Source organism: Gossypium arboreum, chromosome 3, assembly GCF_025698485.1.
Source record: "Gossypium arboreum isolate Shixiya-1 chromosome 3, ASM2569848v2, whole genome shotgun sequence".
Classification (NCBI taxonomy): Eukaryota; Viridiplantae; Streptophyta; class Magnoliopsida; order Malvales; family Malvaceae; genus Gossypium; species Gossypium arboreum.
In genome coordinates this window covers 42,554,128-42,572,897 of record NC_069072.1, presented here as the reverse complement: position 1 = coordinate 42,572,897, position 18,770 = coordinate 42,554,128, and the positions used below count along the sequence as shown (strand labels likewise).

General features: G+C 35.7%; 1 non-coding gene across 1 annotated transcript; it reads right to left on the bottom strand.

Annotated features, from left to right (window-relative positions):
* Positions 1-18,136: 18,136 nt before the first annotated feature.
* Positions 18,137-18,243, bottom strand: LOC128291386 (small nucleolar RNA R71). The gene has a single exon (XR_008281160.1). It is a non-coding gene; the product is annotated as a small nucleolar RNA R71 (small nucleolar RNA).
* Positions 18,244-18,770: the final 527 nt, after the last annotated feature.

The window sequence follows — 18,770 nt, the reverse complement described above, 5'->3', positions numbered from 1 at the left end:
CCACTTTATCAAACTCAGGCTTTTGGGCCCAAAACCTCTAATGGGCCCTACGAATGCCGATTTAGCCCATTAAGCCCACATAATCCAAATTTTACAACAGTACTAACTGTGTTAACATGCAACTTTTCCAGATTCCATTTTCTATCAATTTTACCCAAATGGGCCCGAAGCCCATTGGGCCCAATTTTTGCCCATTGAGACCCAACTTACCATCGTGCACAAAATTGAGTTCTTACCTGTTCCATCGATCCAAACACTAATCTTATCATATTTATCGCATCTATACCCAAACGCAACATTACAAGTTCCTGAAATACCAGTATTTGAGCATTTCGACTTCTCAGCAAATATTAATCTAAGCTATTACAAGGGTTAGTACACACCTGTTACGGGTTAAAGTTGAAACGTTTCCAAAATCAATCGCCTACGATAACCACCACCTGTCACTCAAAATTAACTAATCCAATATCAATATATGTAAATCCTAAGCACATCAGTCATACGGAACATAATGGCATATTCGTCATTTTACCATACAGGGGTATTACGGTCACTTTACCCTACGGGGGCTTTATAGTCTTTTTACCTAATAAGGGTATTTTAGTCATTTCACCCTACAAGGGTGTTTTGGTAAATCTACAAACCAAGGGTATTTCAGTAATTTTGTAAACCAATGGTATTTCTATAATTTTTAGAAAGTCAAGGGTATTTCTGTAATTTTGTAAATTAGGGGTATTTTGGTAATTTTACAAATTGAGGGTATTTCGGTAATTTCACAAACCAGTGGTATTTTGGTAATTTTACAAACTAGGGGTATTTTGGTAATTTTACAAACCAGGGGTATTTTAGCAATTTTACAGACTAGGGTATTTTGGTAATTTTACTAATCAAGGGTATTTTGGTAATTTTACAAGTCGAGGGTATTTCAATAATTGGTAAACTGAAGTATTCTAAACATGGATAACAATACTAATGGCCCTAAAGCCCATTCTCGGCCCAAATGGGCCCACACGCTCGTGTGGCCCTTTTATCCCAAATCTAGCCACAAATATTAGATTCACCTAGCCTAGCCCAATATTTACTACACAATCAAACAACTTATCCAATTGGGCCCGTAGGCCCACATGACACCTTTCGGCCCATCGCGGCCCGAAGTAGCCATCCTACAGCTAGAGTAGTAAGAAATACACACCTGATAGGTGGCTGGAGTTAATCCACGCTCCGAGCACTCTTAGCCGACGCCCAACCCAAACGAGCACGCCATACAACAAAAGGGATCAGCCAAGAAAGGTACCTGTACTCTCCTCATGGTTCTCTCTATTTAAAGCCAGCTTCGTGTCCCCTCTTATGTTAGCTTCCCGATGTGGGATCCTTCCAACATCAGAGTTTAAATTCAACACCAACTCTTGCTGCCCCCTGTTAGCAAAATAAATGCTCCTTGCTTGCCATGGGATTCGAACCCATGCCTCCTCTCAGATGCTCCACACGCAACTTGCCACTAAGCCACAAGGCTTTTTTGTGTCATATTTTATCCCCAATTACTTATAAGGTTTAAAGGCTAAAGTCCAGGTTCCCTTAAAAAAAAACCAAAATAATTTGCAAGAGCCAAGGCTTGAACCCAGGCTCCCATACAACCTTAATGACGCCACAACAACTAGACTACAAGCTTCCTTGTGTCATTTATTTAACACAATAATTTAAAAGCCCTCATCCAAGCATCCAGGTTTTTTTTTCCCTCTTAATACCAAAATTTTTGCTAAAGCCCAAGTTTGAACCCAAGATTTCTCTAACACTTCTCAGGGCCATTAACCACCAAAGCGGACATTTAATTGTGTTATTTCATTGCACAATTAAATACCTATATACAACCTCCTTACAGACCCGCACTCAAGGCCCAATACTTCTAGGCCCAAATTCGGGGTGTTACAAAAGTATTAAACAAGTGTTTGCTATGTTATATATATATATATATATATATATATATATATATTTGTGATGTGTTTGATGTGAAATGAAAATTATGGTTAATATATGGATTTGATTCTATGTAAGATTACATGCACGTAATGTGATTGAGTAAAGTTGAAAGTGGACATTAAAATAAACATAAGTAATAAGCATGATTACATTCAGCTAAGGCTTTGTAAAATGACCAAATGAATAGTATTTAAGTTATAAGGAATCATGATTGTTTTTATGCAAAATAGGTGAGTGTGAATGGTTATATGTACTTTGATGGTTAGACCATTCGGTGTTCTTTTAATATATGTCTAAATTGGTACAGGACCTTTCAGTCTTGCGCAATCTACTTAGATGAACTTATAAGTAGACTTGTTTATGATTTAGCCATTTGAAACCATATATATATAGTAATGTACTTATGCCATGAATGATTTAGTTAAATTTATTATATCCTTATTGTTTCGAATAAAGTTTTTCCAAAAATGATATGTACTTAAATATGTTTACTTTATATAATTCATGTTTGTAATAATTGATTGAATTATTTAATATATTTGATATGATATGCCATGTAGTAAAATGATATATTTGGCACTATTTGCTTATGAATTTTATAACTGGATATATGTTTGAAAAATGTTATTATATGATTCGTAAAGAATTTAAATTAGTTATATATGTTAAAATTTGATTGTTTTAAGAGTTTGAGCAAGTGTACGCATACGATTGTTCGAAATTTGTGTCTTGTCCAGTAATACCTCGTAACCCTATTCCGGTGACAGATATGGGTTAGGGGTGTTACAGTATCTCTATAACTCGCTCGGATTGACCATCCGTCTGTGGGTGAAATGCGGTACTAAAATGTAACTTTGTACCCAGTGCATCTTGCAGTTTCTTCCAAAACCTCGATGTGAACTTCGAATCTCTATCTGAAATAATAGAAATAGGTACTCTGTGTAATCTTACAACCTCAGAGATATACAACTCAGCTAACTTTTCAAGCAAATAGTCCATTCGTACCGAAATAAAATAAGCCGATTCTGTTAATCTGTCAACTATAACCCAGATCGCATCTTTCTTTCTCGGAGATAGGGGCAATCCCCACACAAAATCCATAATCACTATATCCCATTTCCACTTGGGAATCATAGTCAACTGCAATAAACCAGACGGTACCTGATGCTCAGCTTTAACTTGCTGACAAATCAAACATTTAGAAATGAACTCTGAGATATCCCGTTTCATGCCATGTCACCAATAAAGTTGTTTCAAGTCATTATACATTTTTGTGCTTCCCGGATGAATAGATAAACGACTACTATGTGCTTCATTCAAAATCATTTGAATCAACTCTGAATTTCTTGGAACACATATTCGGCCTTTGAATCTTAAACAATCATCAGTTTCAACTTGAAATTCTGAATCAGGGTTCGAATCACATTGGGCTCGTTTTGCTAACATCTCATTATAAACTTTCTGAGCTTCGTAAATCTATTGTAAAAATAATGGTCTTGCTTTCATCTCGGCCACAATCGAACCATCATTACACAAGGCTATTTGAGTGTTCATCGCACGTAAAGCAAATAGGTATTTTTGGCTCAAAGCATCAGCAATGACATTAGCCTTTCCCGGATGATAATCAATCACTAACTTGTAATCTTTTAGTAATTCAAGCCACCTCCGTTGTAGCAAATTTAGATCTTTTTGAGTCATCAAATATTTCAAACTCTTGTGATCGGTATAGATGTGGTATTTCTCACCAAATAAGTAGTGATGCCAAATTTTCAATGCGAACACAATAACTGCTAACTCTAAATCATGCGTCGAGTAATTCTTTTCATGCGATTTCAACTGTCTCGAGGCATAAGCTATGACTTTGCCTTCCTGCACCAAAGCGCAGTCCATACCATTCAACGATGCATCACTATAGATCACAAATTCTTTACCCGGTTCTGGCTGTACAAAACATTAGAGCTTTAGTCAAAAGAACTTTCAGCTGATCAAAACTTTTCTGACATTTCTTTGACCATTCAAACTTTACATCTTTCTGAAGCAATCTCATCAATAGATTCGTAACCATCGAAAAGCCTTTCACAAATCGTTTATAATAGCCAGTGAGTCTGATGCGATCATAGCTCAGAAAATCACTATGAAATCTATTGAGCTACCATGAGGACCTATAACTCAATCATGAGCTAAGAAATTTCAAGAAGCGTTAGCAAGCTATGTGGATCGAGGTTGGGGAGAGCAAGAAGCCGAATCCAATAGCCATGCATGGAACAGCTTAATTGGCGTCACCTGTAATTTATTGCAAGTTGAACTTGAATTTTAATAAATTCATCTAATTTTAATAAATGAATTGTTGGACTTTATTCAACTGATCTTAGTTTATTTTAGTTTAATTAATAGAGTTGTTGAACTTCATTTAATAAGTGTTGCTCATAATTAATCTAGTTACTAGGATTATTTATGGATGCATGGTTTAAGTTTAATTAATTATGCTTCTATTAATTTAACTAGTTGTTGGAATAATTGTTGCATAGGTTTTAGCCATTTATCTAAGTTAAGTGTTTAATGAGTGCATGTTCAATAAGTGTTTAAATGTGTTTAATAAGTTCAATTTAATGTGTCTAAATGCAGGTAACTCTTTAGCTCATAATCGTTACAATTCAAGGTTGTTACACATTCAATAAAGTGGCTTTTCAAGTCATTTTCGGTTACAAACAAAGAGGTTGTTACAAATGAGGTTTTATACATCATTTAAGGAGCTTTAAGGAGCATTATATCATCCTTTTATTTCAGCAGCAACCTCTTCATCTACCAGCCATTTTTCCTACTTCAAAAATTAACTCAAAGCATTCAAAATGCCTTTAAGGAGCTGGTGTCTATTCGGCTTGCCAATGGACAATTCAAGAGTCATTTTTCAAGCATTTACGGTCATTCATTCAGCTGAATTGAAGAGAATTCAAGAGTGGACTTACTTGATTCAAGAATGTCAAAAGACTTGAACTTTATTTCAGTCTTTAATTAGCACATTAATATAAATTCTTGTGACTATTCATCTAGCATATTCTAGCACTATAAATAGGAGAAATCAGTCTTTGTAAAGGAACCTTTGATGAATTTGATGATATCTTCTTACTTTGTGAGTGTTCAACTCCCATTGTTCTCCAAAGCCTTGATATCAAGCAACCCTTGTGGCGTCAACTTTATTTATCTTTTTTAGAACTTATTACTTGTATCCAAGTGTGGCGTTCACCATACCGAGGTTCCTATCTTTGTAGATAGCGGGTTGAGGTTTACTATTAAACGATCCTTACCATTTTTCCATCACCCTTTCAGCCTAATTGCTTTCTAAGTTTCAGGTCAGCACGAATCTATTGTTTTGGTTCACTCTTAAGCTTTAGCCTACCACCTATCATTGTTTCCCTACCCTTTTGAAACCTTTTCTTTTAGCTTATTCTTTAACCATTTGTAAGCCTATTTTTACAAAATGTTCATCTTACCCAATTTAAACGATCGGGCAACAACACGACTCGTGAAATCCATATCCGAGTTCGTATCAGAGTCCCAGGAAACTACGGACTTCAGATACATTTCTTAAAGGCTTCCAATCTATAATCGTAGATATCTTACTCGGGTCAACTCGAATACCCAATGCTGACACAATATGCCCCAGAAAACCAACCTCGTGTAACCAGAATTCACATTTACTAAACTTTGCATATAATTGCTTATCACGCAGAGTCTGTAATACAATTCTCAAATGCTCGGTATGCTCAGTTTCATCTCATGAATATATCAATATGTCATTAATAAATACAACAACAAATTGAGTACGGTCTGAAAATTTGGTTCATTAAATCCATAAAGACAACAGGTGCATTCGTTAGTACAAAAGGCATAACTAAGAATTCATAGTGACCATACCTCGTTCTGAAAGCTGTCTTTGGCACATCAGGGTCTCTAGCTCTCAACTGGTAAAAACTCGATCTCAAATCTATCTTTGAAAACACTGTAGCCCCTTTTAGTTGATCAAACAAATCATCAATCTGTGGTAGAGGGTATTTATTCTTGATTGTCACTTTGTTAAGCTGACAGTAGTCAATACAAATTCTCATCATGCCATCTTTATTTTTCACAAACAACACAGGAGCACCCCAAGGCGAAAAACTCAGTAGTACAAATCCTCTGTCAGTCAACTCTTGCAACTAAGATTTCAATTCTTTTAACTCTGTTGGAGCCATTCTGTACAGAGATATCGATATAGGAGTCATTCCCGGCACTAATTCAATACCAAATTCAACTTCTCGAATAGGTGGTAATCCTGACAATTCTTCAGGAAATACATCCGGATACTCACACACAACTGGCACTTTTTCGATCTTCTTTTCAGTCACTTTCATATCAAACACATAAGAAAAATAAGCTTCGCAACCCTTTCTCACATATTTCTGAGCTAACATCGATGAAATCACTGCTGGTAAGCCATTCAAATCATCTGACTCAATCTGGATAATTTCATTATTCTGACATCTCAAATCAATCATTTTCTTTTACAGTTTACTATAGCATCATGTAATGTTAGCCAATCCATACCCAGAATTATGTCAAATTCATCAAATGGCAACAACATCAAATCAGCCGAAAAATAGAAACTCCGAATCATCAATGGACAATTCTTGCACACTTTATCAACCAAGAAACACTTGCCTAAGAGGTTCGATACTCTAATCACAAATTCAGTAGACTCTACAAGAAAAGTCTTACTGGATACTAAATTCACACATATATACGAATAAGTTGATCCTAGATCTATTAATGCAATAACTTTAGTATCATAAAGAGTGAAAGCACCGGTAATAACATCTGGAGATGACACTTCTTTGCGAGCACGAATAGCGTAGGCTCGTGCATTTGCTCTGACCTCTGACCTCTGACCTCATAGTAGAATCTTTAATCGTTCTCTGGCTACCACTAACATTTCTTGTGTTTCTGGGTGGTCTACCTCTAGCTACAATGTTACTCGACCTCATGTTTTGTATTGTATCTTGCTCAGTCAACTCAGGACAGTTACGAATGAAATGATCTAATGATCCAGATTTAAAACAGGCTCGATCATTCAATCTACAATCACCAATATTCCATTTTTCACAATGTCTACACTCGGGTTGGTTTTGTCTGACACAGCCAATACTAGCAATAGATGTAGCTTGAGCTTTAGAACTCACAGGTTGCTTTTCATGATCTCTGATTAAGTGTCCCACAGATGCATTAGAACGATTAAATGAGTCTCGAAATTTCTTCAATGTAGACTGATAAGATATACTAGTTGATCTCTTTCGCGAATCTTTTGCTTCAAAATCAGCTTTTCTCTTTTCTTTGCTAAGATCTTCAGCTTTAGAGGTTCTTTCAACCAAAATGACGAATTCTTTCAATTCAAGAATCCTGACTAACAATTTTATATCCTTGTTCAGTCCATCAACGAACCTTTTACACATGATCTCCTCAGTAGAAACATATTCTCGAGCATACTTGCTTAAACGTACAAATTCTTTTTCGTACTCAATGACGGTCACCCAGCCTTGTTTCAATTCTAGAAACACTTTATGCTTCTTATCGAGGAATCGCTAACTTATGTACTTCCTTCGAAACTAGGATTGAAAGAACTCCCAAGTAACCCATTCTCTAAGAACCACGGATATCAATAGTTTCCACCAATGATACGTATTATATCTAAGTAAAGATACCACACATTTGATACATTCTTTAGGAGTACAAGACAATTCTTCGAATACTCGAATCGTGTTCTCAAGCCAGAACTTAGCCCTCTCAGCAGCATCATCAACGGTAGCCCGAAACTCCTCAGCCTCATGTGTATGAATCTTATCCACTGGCGGCTTGTTCAACCGTGTCAAATCTATAACTTGAGGAGTAGCAGGTTTTTTTGATAAACATGTGGGGGCAGAGGTTGTTGAGCAGCCGGATTCGTTCGAACGAACTCCGTGAACCACTCACTCATCATCTGGAAGAAGGCTTGCTTAGCCTCTCCCCTTTAACTAATTGAAATCAGCCTAGAATCGGCCAGTACTACCACTTGAGCAGGAGCAGGCGCATTAGTTTTCACATCATCAGCTATTGCTCGTTTGGGACCCATTGCTATACGAAAACACAATTTAAACTGTCAGGAATCATCACACTATCGTAGTTCATACATATGGCATGTATAACTAGACTCTCATATGCTACGTTAGTCTTAAAATCAACTAAACTGTAGCTCTGATACTAATAAAATGTAACACTCCTAACCCATATCCATCTCTGGAATAGGGTTACGAGGCATTATCGATCAATCACAACATAAATCATTCATTTTCATATAAAAATCAATCTTATATAATTACAATGTCCCTTATAAGGATCTACGAGACCTTAAAACATGCTTAGAAGAGGTTCGGGAGCGAACCGATAACATTTGAAAACTTTGGGAAACTTAGAAAATTTTCATGCAATTAAGGGTCACACGCCCGTGTGAACAAGCCGTGTGTCTCACACGGTCACCAGACACGCCGATGTCTCAGACTGTGTGAAAACAGGGCATACATACTGACTTGCACCACACAGCCGGAGACACACCCGTGTGCCATGGCCTTGGGAAAACTGGAGAGGTTACTGACTTGGGTCACACGGCCGACCAAACGCTTATGTGCCAGCCCGTGTGTCACACAAGGCCAGTAGACACGTCCGTGTGTCTAGGCCGTGTCAAACCTATAGGGTATACTACCTTAATTCGAAGGGCTACCCCAGGGGACACACGACTGTGTAGTATGATCGTTTGTTGCACACGGCCGAGACACATGCCCGTGTCTCTATACGTGTGGACAAAAATAAGCTATTTGCAAAGCCAATTTGCCACCCTTTTGTCATGCACCCTAGCAACCAAAATGGTATCATTTCAATACATTCATAGGCAGCCCAAAACATACCAATTTGTATACCATTCATGCTATTTTATCATCAACCATTTCACTACTCAATTCATAACTAAAACATGTCACATTAATGTGTCATAATCAACATATTTCACCTAACTTCCACATGCATAATCTTACCATCTTTTCATCTATTTCATACTTTAAGATATATCATTTCATCATCAACAAGCCAATCCACAACGTGCCATTTTCCAAACAATAATACACAAATTGAAAATTAGCTAATTGAGAAAACTTATATCCATCACAACAACCATACAAAACATGCCAAAACTCAAGGCCATAAATTTACCATATAATACTTACCAAACTCATAAATTAAGCCAACTTAAATGGCCGAATGCACACCACCATTTACATCAAAAGCAAGCCAAATCTCATGGCTAAATCATATCTCAAAACATATCATCAACTAGCTAGCCATACATGTTATATACCATATTTACAAAGCATCCAAAAATATCAACAAGTTGATCAATAGTGTGATGACATTTCCCGACAATCCTCAAGTTCGAGCTAGCTTAGATAATCTATAAAACAGGGAAAGAACACACAAAGTAAGCTTTAAAAGCTTAGTAAGCCATATACAAATAAAGTCATCATATGAATATTTACATATCAATTCAAATATGCTAAGCATAGTTAAACACATTCAAGTTCACAAACCTCTCTCATTGTACACATATTCAATATCATAATTGAATTCATCAAATACTTCCCATTTCAATACTTGTATGAATCTTGTACGTACCTGAGTTACTTAACTTATTAACACATTCTTTTCTTGACTAGACTTTTCCCGTTGAACCATTCGGAATCGTTAAGGATACTCGAAAATCACATAAAGCTCGTACAATGCCATATCCCAGATATGGTCTTACATGTTATCACATATCGATGCCATTATCCCGACAGGGTCTTACACGAAATAGAATAACGATGCCAATGTCCCAGATATGGTCTTACACATAATCACAATACAATTTCAATGTCCCAGACATGGTCTTACATGTAATCACATCTTGATAACCTAATGTCATGACATTTGTATTCTATACTATTCCTAAGGTTCGTATGGGACTTTTGGATGCCGTAACTCTGTCGATTCTTGCTCGTATTTGCTCATTCAACATTGATAACAATTCAATGACAATTAAACATGTATAATTCAATTTAAAAACATTTATTTGCATATGAACTTACCTCGTGGTCAGAATAGTGGGATTGGATCGACTATTTGATAACCTTTGATTTTTCCCGATTTAAATTCGATTTCTTTCTTTCTTAATCTATATACGTTAAAAAGTAACTCTTTTATTCATCAACACATTCAATTTACTCCACAAACACATATTTGGGCATTTTTACACTTTAGCCTCGAAAGTTCCACATTTTTACAATTTAGTCCTTATTTCACAAATACACAAAATTCATGAAATTTCTTTAAACCCAAGCCTAGCCTAATTTTTTATAGGTCTCTAGCAGCCCATATTTTTCATTTATTTACACTTTTATCCCCACATTTTTATCCTTTCACAATTTAATCCCTAATTTGTATTTTCTCTAAAAATCACTTAACAAAACATATTAATCTTTCAACAATTATTCATTTTCCATCATTAATATTCAAAAAATCAAACTATCATCAATGGAAACTCACAAATTTATCAACCAATTCAGAAATTAGGGTACGGGTTAGCTAGAATACGAAGCAACGATCACAAAAACGTAAAAATCATTAAAAATCGAGCTCGAAACATACCTCAGTTGCTTGAATTAGTCTAACCGAATGAAAAGCCCTAGAATGGCTTTCTTCTTCTCTAGTTTTGATTCAAAAAGAAAGAAAGATGGACAAAATTTATGTTTTGGTGTATTTTAATTAACTTATTTAACAATTACCAAATTAACCTTAACATTAAACCATTAATAAAACATATAATTCGAGGTCATTTATGTCCATCTCCACTATCAATGGTTTAAAAACAATATATGGACTTAACAATTAATAAATCATAGCAATTAAACACTTTTAACTTATAGCATGCTACTTCTGCATTTTACGCGATTTAGTCCTTTCATCAAATTAAGCACTCAAACGCTAAAATTATTTCACGAAATTTTCACACATATATAATCACATGTTATAAAAACCAAAAATATTATTAAAATAATTTTCTGACGTCAGATTTGTGGTCCCAAAACTACTGTTCTGATTTAGCTAAAATCGGGTTGTTACATCCATCAAGTATTGAATTTCAATATTTTGTTTCATCATAACTCAATAATGGAAAACTTGGATAAAGCTTAGTAATTGGAACAATTTAACGGTTGGGTCATGTTCACCTTCCATTTTAAAATGACAAAATAATAAAAATCAAAACAAATGGCTCACTAACTTTATCAATTAAATCACACCAATGGATGGGTAAGTTCATGTAATTTTCTAATTATTTTCTTGTTTAGCCGTTTGGAAAGAATGGATGAACCCACCAGGCCTTACATCCCTTGCTTTATTTTTCCTTTTTAGTATCATATTATTTAAACTTAATTACTTGATCCAATAGTTGATATTCCATCACTTTCAAGCTTTCCATTCAAATTTACCCATGGCCATTTAACATTATTTCTATCTAATTACACTACCAAATGAATGGGCTAGCTCCCAAAAACCATTTAATATCATCAATTTAACTAAAACAAAATTAAAGGAGAGCTTACCTATTCATGGAATGAGCTCCCACGACATGGAAGTCTTCAAGAATTTCTTTTCCTTTGATTGTCGAATGAAGATGAGAAAAATGATTTTTTTTTTCACTTTCATTCCATTACCATTTAGTTTATTAATATCATTAATTAATAAAACAAGTTAATAAATAGCTATTAAGCTTTTATGCTTAATATAATGGAAATCAATGGCCTAGATCCTAGTTGGCCATTAAACTTTGATCAATTATGGTATAATTTATTTTAAGGCTATGTTAGCTAGATAAGTCCTTCTCATTTATTCTACTATTTAATAACTTCCTCAATTTAGCCCTTGTACTATTTGATTTATTCTCATTTGTTCTACTAATTACTAATTGGTTTGAATTACCAGCCCTGTATTCGACTCATAAACTTCTCACTTTAACTTTTTGGACAACTCAAAGTATTAAAATCTGTCTTGAAATTGGTTTTTTTTTTCATTCTAGCAAAAATCGGTTTGTTACAAATAACAAATAACCCACATTAAACAACAATTTTATTCAAAATTATTTATATTCAATCTCTAAAACAACTCAAATTTTAATATTCAAAATTTTAAGAGTTATAACTCTCTTTCCTTTCAAGAAATTTTGTCCTCAAAATTTATCTAGTATCTAAGAGGTTCCGTAAATGTCCATTCTTCTTTTCCACCTTACCTTTCTTACAGTACACACTCATTTCGTATCTAAATCACTTCTCGAACTTAGTTTGCCATGATCTTTCTCTAGAAGAATAAGTTTAATCAAATTTCAATCATTATCACTCAAATAGCTTACAACCATTCAGTAAATTATTCCTGCTACTAAAACATTAGCGACCATCGTCGGATGTTGGTACGCCGGTGCAGAACACAAAGACATGGAGCAGGGGTGTTGCGTCGATAGTTAGGGCATGGAAAAAAAAGGGAAATGTAAACAATCTGAAGAAAAAATTTCATTAAGAGATAAAAGGATAAATCTTTAAGTTACACCCTCAACTTATTTATATATGAACATTCTAGTCCCTAACTATTTAACTAAGTAACAACTTTCAATTAGAATTACAAACTAATCAGTAACAAACAACAGCCTTTCAACACTTCCCCTCAAGTTGGACGGTGGTAAGGATCCTTAACCCCTAACTTGGACACCAAATACTCATGTTGTTGGACTCCAAGTGCCTTTGTCATCACATCTACAAGCTGCTCATCTGTTCGTACATGTAGCATTTGAATTAGCCCTTCTCGTAATTTTTCTCTAACAAAATGATAATTGATTTCAATGTGTTTAGTTCGCTCATGAAATACTGGATTTGCCGTAATCTGAAGTGTTTCTGGGTTGTCAAAAAACAACAGAGCTGGATCAATTTGATCAAAGCATAAATCTTTTCATAGACCACTTAACTATTTTGGCAACTGTTGACGCCATACTTCTATACTCAGCTTCAGTTGATGAACGCAAAACTATACTTTGCTTTTTTGACTTCCAAGAAATAAGTGAATTTCCAAGTTTGATACAAAACCCAGTTATCGATCTTCTAGTCATAGGACATGCTGCCCAATCAAAATCACAATAAGTAATAAGTTGTGCTTTGTTTTCAGTAGCCAAAAAAATCCCTTGCCCTGGACTTTTTTTAATGTACCGAACGATTCGAAGTGCTACTTCATAGAGAGATTTCTTTGGTTTTTTCATAAATTGGCTCAAATGTTGAACCGCATATGAAATATTTGGCCAAGTATTTGTTACGTACAACAATCCACCCATAATTCTCTGATATATTGACACATCTTGCAACAACTCATCAATATTGCCTCTTAAATGCACAAGATCATCATATTCAGCTCTGGTAAACCTCTTATTCTGCTCAAGTGGTGTGTTGGCCAGCTTGGCTTCTCCGAACCCAGCATCTGAAATCAACTCCAATGCATACTTCCTCTAACTTAAAACGATGCCTCTGTTCGCTCACGCTATCTCAATACCAAGAAAAAATTTCAGCTCTCTCAAATCGTTCATTTTGAAACTACTATGAAGGACCCTTTTTAACCCATCAATCATCCCAATATCATCTGGTAATTAAAAAATCATCTACATAAACAAGCAACACAATAATCTTATCACCTTATTTTTTTTTTTGAACAAGGAATAATCATGCTTACTCTGAACATAACCACCATGTAAGAGTGCTTCAGTCAGCTTCAAATTCCATTTTCGTGAAGCTTGTTTGAAACCATAAAGAGACTTGAGTAAACGACACACCTTATGCTCCCCCTGTTTACGAAAGCCCTCAAAAAGGTCCATATAAACCTCTTTATACAAATCCACCTGAAGAAACGCATTATGTACATCGATTTGAAAGAGCGGCCAATCATTCATAGCAGCAAGACTAATAACAGTATGAACAGTAACCTGTTTCATAACTGGAGAAAAAGTTTATTGAAAATCTAATCCTGCTCGTTGCTGATAACCCTTACCAACAAGCCGGGCTTTGAATCGCTTAATGGAGCCATCAGATTGATATTTCACCTTATAAACCCATTTGCAACCAATGGGAATCTTACCTTGAGGCAAAGACACCACATCCTATGTGTCGTTCTCTTCCAAAGCCTGAATTTCCTGTTTCATAGCATCAATCCATCTCAAATCCAGAATAGCCTCTTGATAAGTTTGAGGTTCAGTAACAGTAGAAATATTAGCAGCAAAAAGGCGAGAAGGATATGGTAAATGAGAAGAAGAATAAACCTGAGAAATGGAATACGGACCTGTCTCAAGTGAAGAAGCAGAGGATTGGTTAGAACAAACATTATCTTGCATCCACTGTGGTCGTTTAGGTAGACGCGAAGTGCGACTTAAGGGTTGTGTAGTGAAAGGAGAAACAACAGGGGAATCAAAGGAAGAAATAGGAGGAATGGATGAGGAATCAGACGATGAAGCTATGATATTAAAGAAATGAGGAAAAGACCCATCAAGGTCAAGAAACATGGTATGCTTAGTTATAGGAAAGAAAAAAGGTGACAGAACCGGAAATTGAAAAGGAAAAATATTTTCATGAAAAATGACATCCCGATTAACAAAAAAGTTTGTGTATAGAGGTTGAATAAAAGATAGCCTTTTTGGACAATAAAGTATCCCATGAACACAGAGGGCATTGCTTTGGAGAAAATTTATCACGATAATGAGGCGTAGTGGCATAACAGAGACAACCAAAAACCTTTAAACAAGAAAGATCTGATAATTTTTTGTAAAAGACCTCAAAAGGACTTTTCCAATCTAAAAGAGGAGTCGGTAAACGATTAATAATAAAACAGTGTATAATTCCCATGGTGCGGAAAAATTCACTTCCATTATCACCCCGTATAGTTTTAACAGTAGCAAAAAATTGATTTTTTGTCATAAGAAAAAATTATTTGAGTTGTACCCAAACATCACTTTTTAAATGCAAAAGATATACCCAAGTCAAACGAGTAAAATCATCGACAATCGTCAAGAAATACCCCACAAATCTAAATGAATAAGTGAAAATGTTGTCTCAACTCTAGTTTTACTTATAGAAAATGGCAGCCTAATTTGTTTTGCTAAAGGAAATACAGGACACTGTTGTATGGAAGTACTATTAGAAAAAGTACACGGTTCAAAGGCATTTTATTCAACCTCGAAATAGAAGCATGACCAAGTCAGGAATGCAAGAGTAAAGATGAATCAGCAGTTGTAGTTTTATAAAATGAGTTGTTACCCAAGGTTGATGCAGACTTTGGTGACAGAATTGAAGTTGTATCTTGGGAAAAATTAGTTTGAGAAGGATGAAAGATATACAGACCATATTGTTCTCTACCAATCCCCTTCATCTTTCCACTTGAGAGATCCTGAAAGATACAAAAATGGGGATAAAATGAGACAAAACAATGCAGGTCTTTGGTAAGCTTAGAAATGGAAAGAAAATTATAGCGAAAATCTAGTATACACAACACATTGGCTGATTTAATATCAAGAGAAATGGTGCAAGAACCAGTGTGTGTGATTGGCGAGGATGAACCAGTAGGTAACCGAACGCAAGATGAAGATGATGCATATGAAACAGCAGATTTTAAACAGTGAAAGTCAGACAACATATGGTTAGTAGCACCAGTGTCTAATACCCATTCATAAGGTAACACCATACCTGCCAAACTAGTCTCGGCCAAACTTGCAGCAGGCGCGACAAAAGACTCTTTATTCAACAAGCTTAATATTTATTGATATTGAGCTTGTATGAAGAGGAGAGCTTGTGGTGTGTGAGATGAGTCTACATTAGCCCTTTTTTCCACCATGTCAGTTGCAATCACATTATTAACCACTGAGTTACTAGAATTAACATTCTTCCTTTTGGTGAACTTAAAATAGGGAGGATATCCAATTAACCGGAAATAGTTTTCTTGATAAACCGTAAATTATACATATTTTTACCCAATGTTTAATGCATTTTATGGATGATTTCTCATCAGAATTGGTGAATTCAATGCTCCTAATGCTTTAATTTCATGTTTTATACTTAAGAGAGCATAGGAGAGCGAAAGGAACGAGAAACGGGCCAAAAACAGAGAAAATGGGCCAAAGTACGAAATCAACACGGTCTGGACCTCCTCGCACGGGCAGACCACACGACCGTGTCAATTTGGCAGGCTTAAGCACAGCCTGAAGTAATCGAACATGGGCGTGTGCCACGGGCGTGTCTTTATCGAGCCCAAGTTGAGTCCAATTTGAAAAAAGGCTAATTTAAGGGCTTTCAGGCATTCCAAAGCCTATAAATACACCCTAAAAGAGGAAAAAAAAGGAGACGGAGAAGGGGGAGTAAGGAATTACTCCAAAGAAGCCGATTGATCCATCTCAGAAGTCGGATTCATCATCAAGACTGAAGATCTCTCCTCAATTTCCCTTCAGGAGTTTTGGGTTTTCTTTATGTTTTGTATTCTTTATTCTTCTGAGATGTTTTCTTATTTAGTTATGAACTAAAACCCCTAAATACCTAAGGGGAATGAAACCTAAGACAAATCTTGTTATTATTTTTTGAATCGTATGATAAATATTTAACTTGTTCTTAATTATGTGTTCTTAATTCTTGTTTTGATATCCCAGGATACTGATTCATGACATGCTCTTATTCAGAGGAGGAATAGACCCTGTCTAAGAGTACATTTGTCATAATTAAGCGGAGTTGATTGTGCGCCTAGACATAGGGTGACAAGATTTTGCCAGATTAGGGTGAAACCTAATAAGGGGATCCATAGATCGAGTTAATGCAACCCTAAAGTGTTAATCAGAGAAAAGTCTCGGTTATTCAATCTAGGGATTAGATGTTATTTGTATTTAGTAGGGATAATAACATAACTTAGGGATCTCTACGGAACAAGTTGAATGAATAAATCGTCTGATTTAGAGCTAGAATAACAAGTAAAGTCTAGGTGGAATTTTCCTTAGGTATTGTCTTAAGTCAATCGATTTTTCCCAAAAGCAATTCCCTAATTCTTTTCCTTGTGCGTTCTTAGTTTAGATAATTAGTTAATTAAAACAAAACCTCTTTATTCTTAGGCTAGATAATAAAAAGACAGTCATTACTAGTACTTTTAGTTCCTTTGGGTTCGACAATCTGGTCTTACTAAAACTATACTATTGTTCGATAGGTACACTTGCCTACATCGCGATAGTAGTTAGTTCAAGAACGAGTAATTATAAATATTTAAAACCTATCACGAAATAACGCGATCAAGTTTTTGGCGCCGTTGCTGGGGAACTGAAATATTAGGAACGCTCAATTTTTATTACTTTAGCCATTTATTTTTTCTTGCAATTTAATTTAATTTTATTATTTATTAACTTACTTTTTCTTTCTCTTGGCAGGTTTTTATAGTTTATGACTAGAAGAAACCCATCGGGACCATTACTTTTTGACGAAGAAATCGATCGTACAGTTCATAGAAACCAAAGAGAAATAAGGCGCAGCTTAAGATACACGGAGAACTAGCAAGAAGACGATACTCAACCACCAACCGAAGAGATAGCTGAAAACCAAGGCAATCAACTACCTGCTGCAATTGCGGTTAATCAAAATCCTGCTCCACGCACTATGTATGATTATGCTAAACCTTCTTTAACAAGAACTGAATCTAGCATAGTTAGACCTGCTGTAGCTGCAAATACTTTTGAATTAAAACCTAACACTATTCAAATGATACAACAATTTATTCAGTTTGATGGTTTGCAGGATGAGGATCCCAACGCTCATTTAGCCAACTTCTTAGAACTATGCGATACATTTAAATTAATGGCGTTTCTGATGATACCATACGCCTTCGGTTGTTTCCCTTTTCATTGAGGAACAAAGCTAAACAGTGGTTGAACTCATTACCACGAGGGTCAATTACTACTTGAGAACAAATGACCGAAAATTTTTTACTAAAATATTTTTCGCTGGCTAAAACGACTAAATTACGTAATGATATCTCTTCTCTTGTGCAGATGGATTTAGAAACACTCTACGATGCATGGGAGAGATACAAGGACCTTCTGAGAAGGTGCCCTCACCATGGGTTACCGCTTTGGCTCCAAGTAAAAACATTACAAAATAGTCTGAATCCTTCGACTCGGCAAATGGTTGACGCAGCGGCAGGCAAAACCATCAACAATAAAAAACCGGAAGATGCCTATGAGTTTATAGAGGAGATGTCACTGCATAACTATCAGTGGCAAGTCATGAGGACAAAGCCAATTAAAACAGCCGGCGTTTATAACGTCAATTTGGTCACCATGCTCTCTAATCAGGTAGAACTCTTAAATAAAAAGATTGATGGTTTTCTTAGTTCTTCACAGGTTCACCCAGCAATGCAATAAGAAGCAAGTAGTAGTGGAACAAACCATTTGGAATACCTACCTTATGGCCATAACATGGATAACGAGCAATTAAATTACATGGTAATAATCCTCGACCTCAAAACAATCCATATAGTAACACTTATAATCCAGGTTGGAGGAACCATCCCAATTTTTCGTGGGGCGGCCAAGGAAATCAAAGACCTCAACATCCTCCAGGCTGCCAACAACCACCCTACCAACAGGAAAA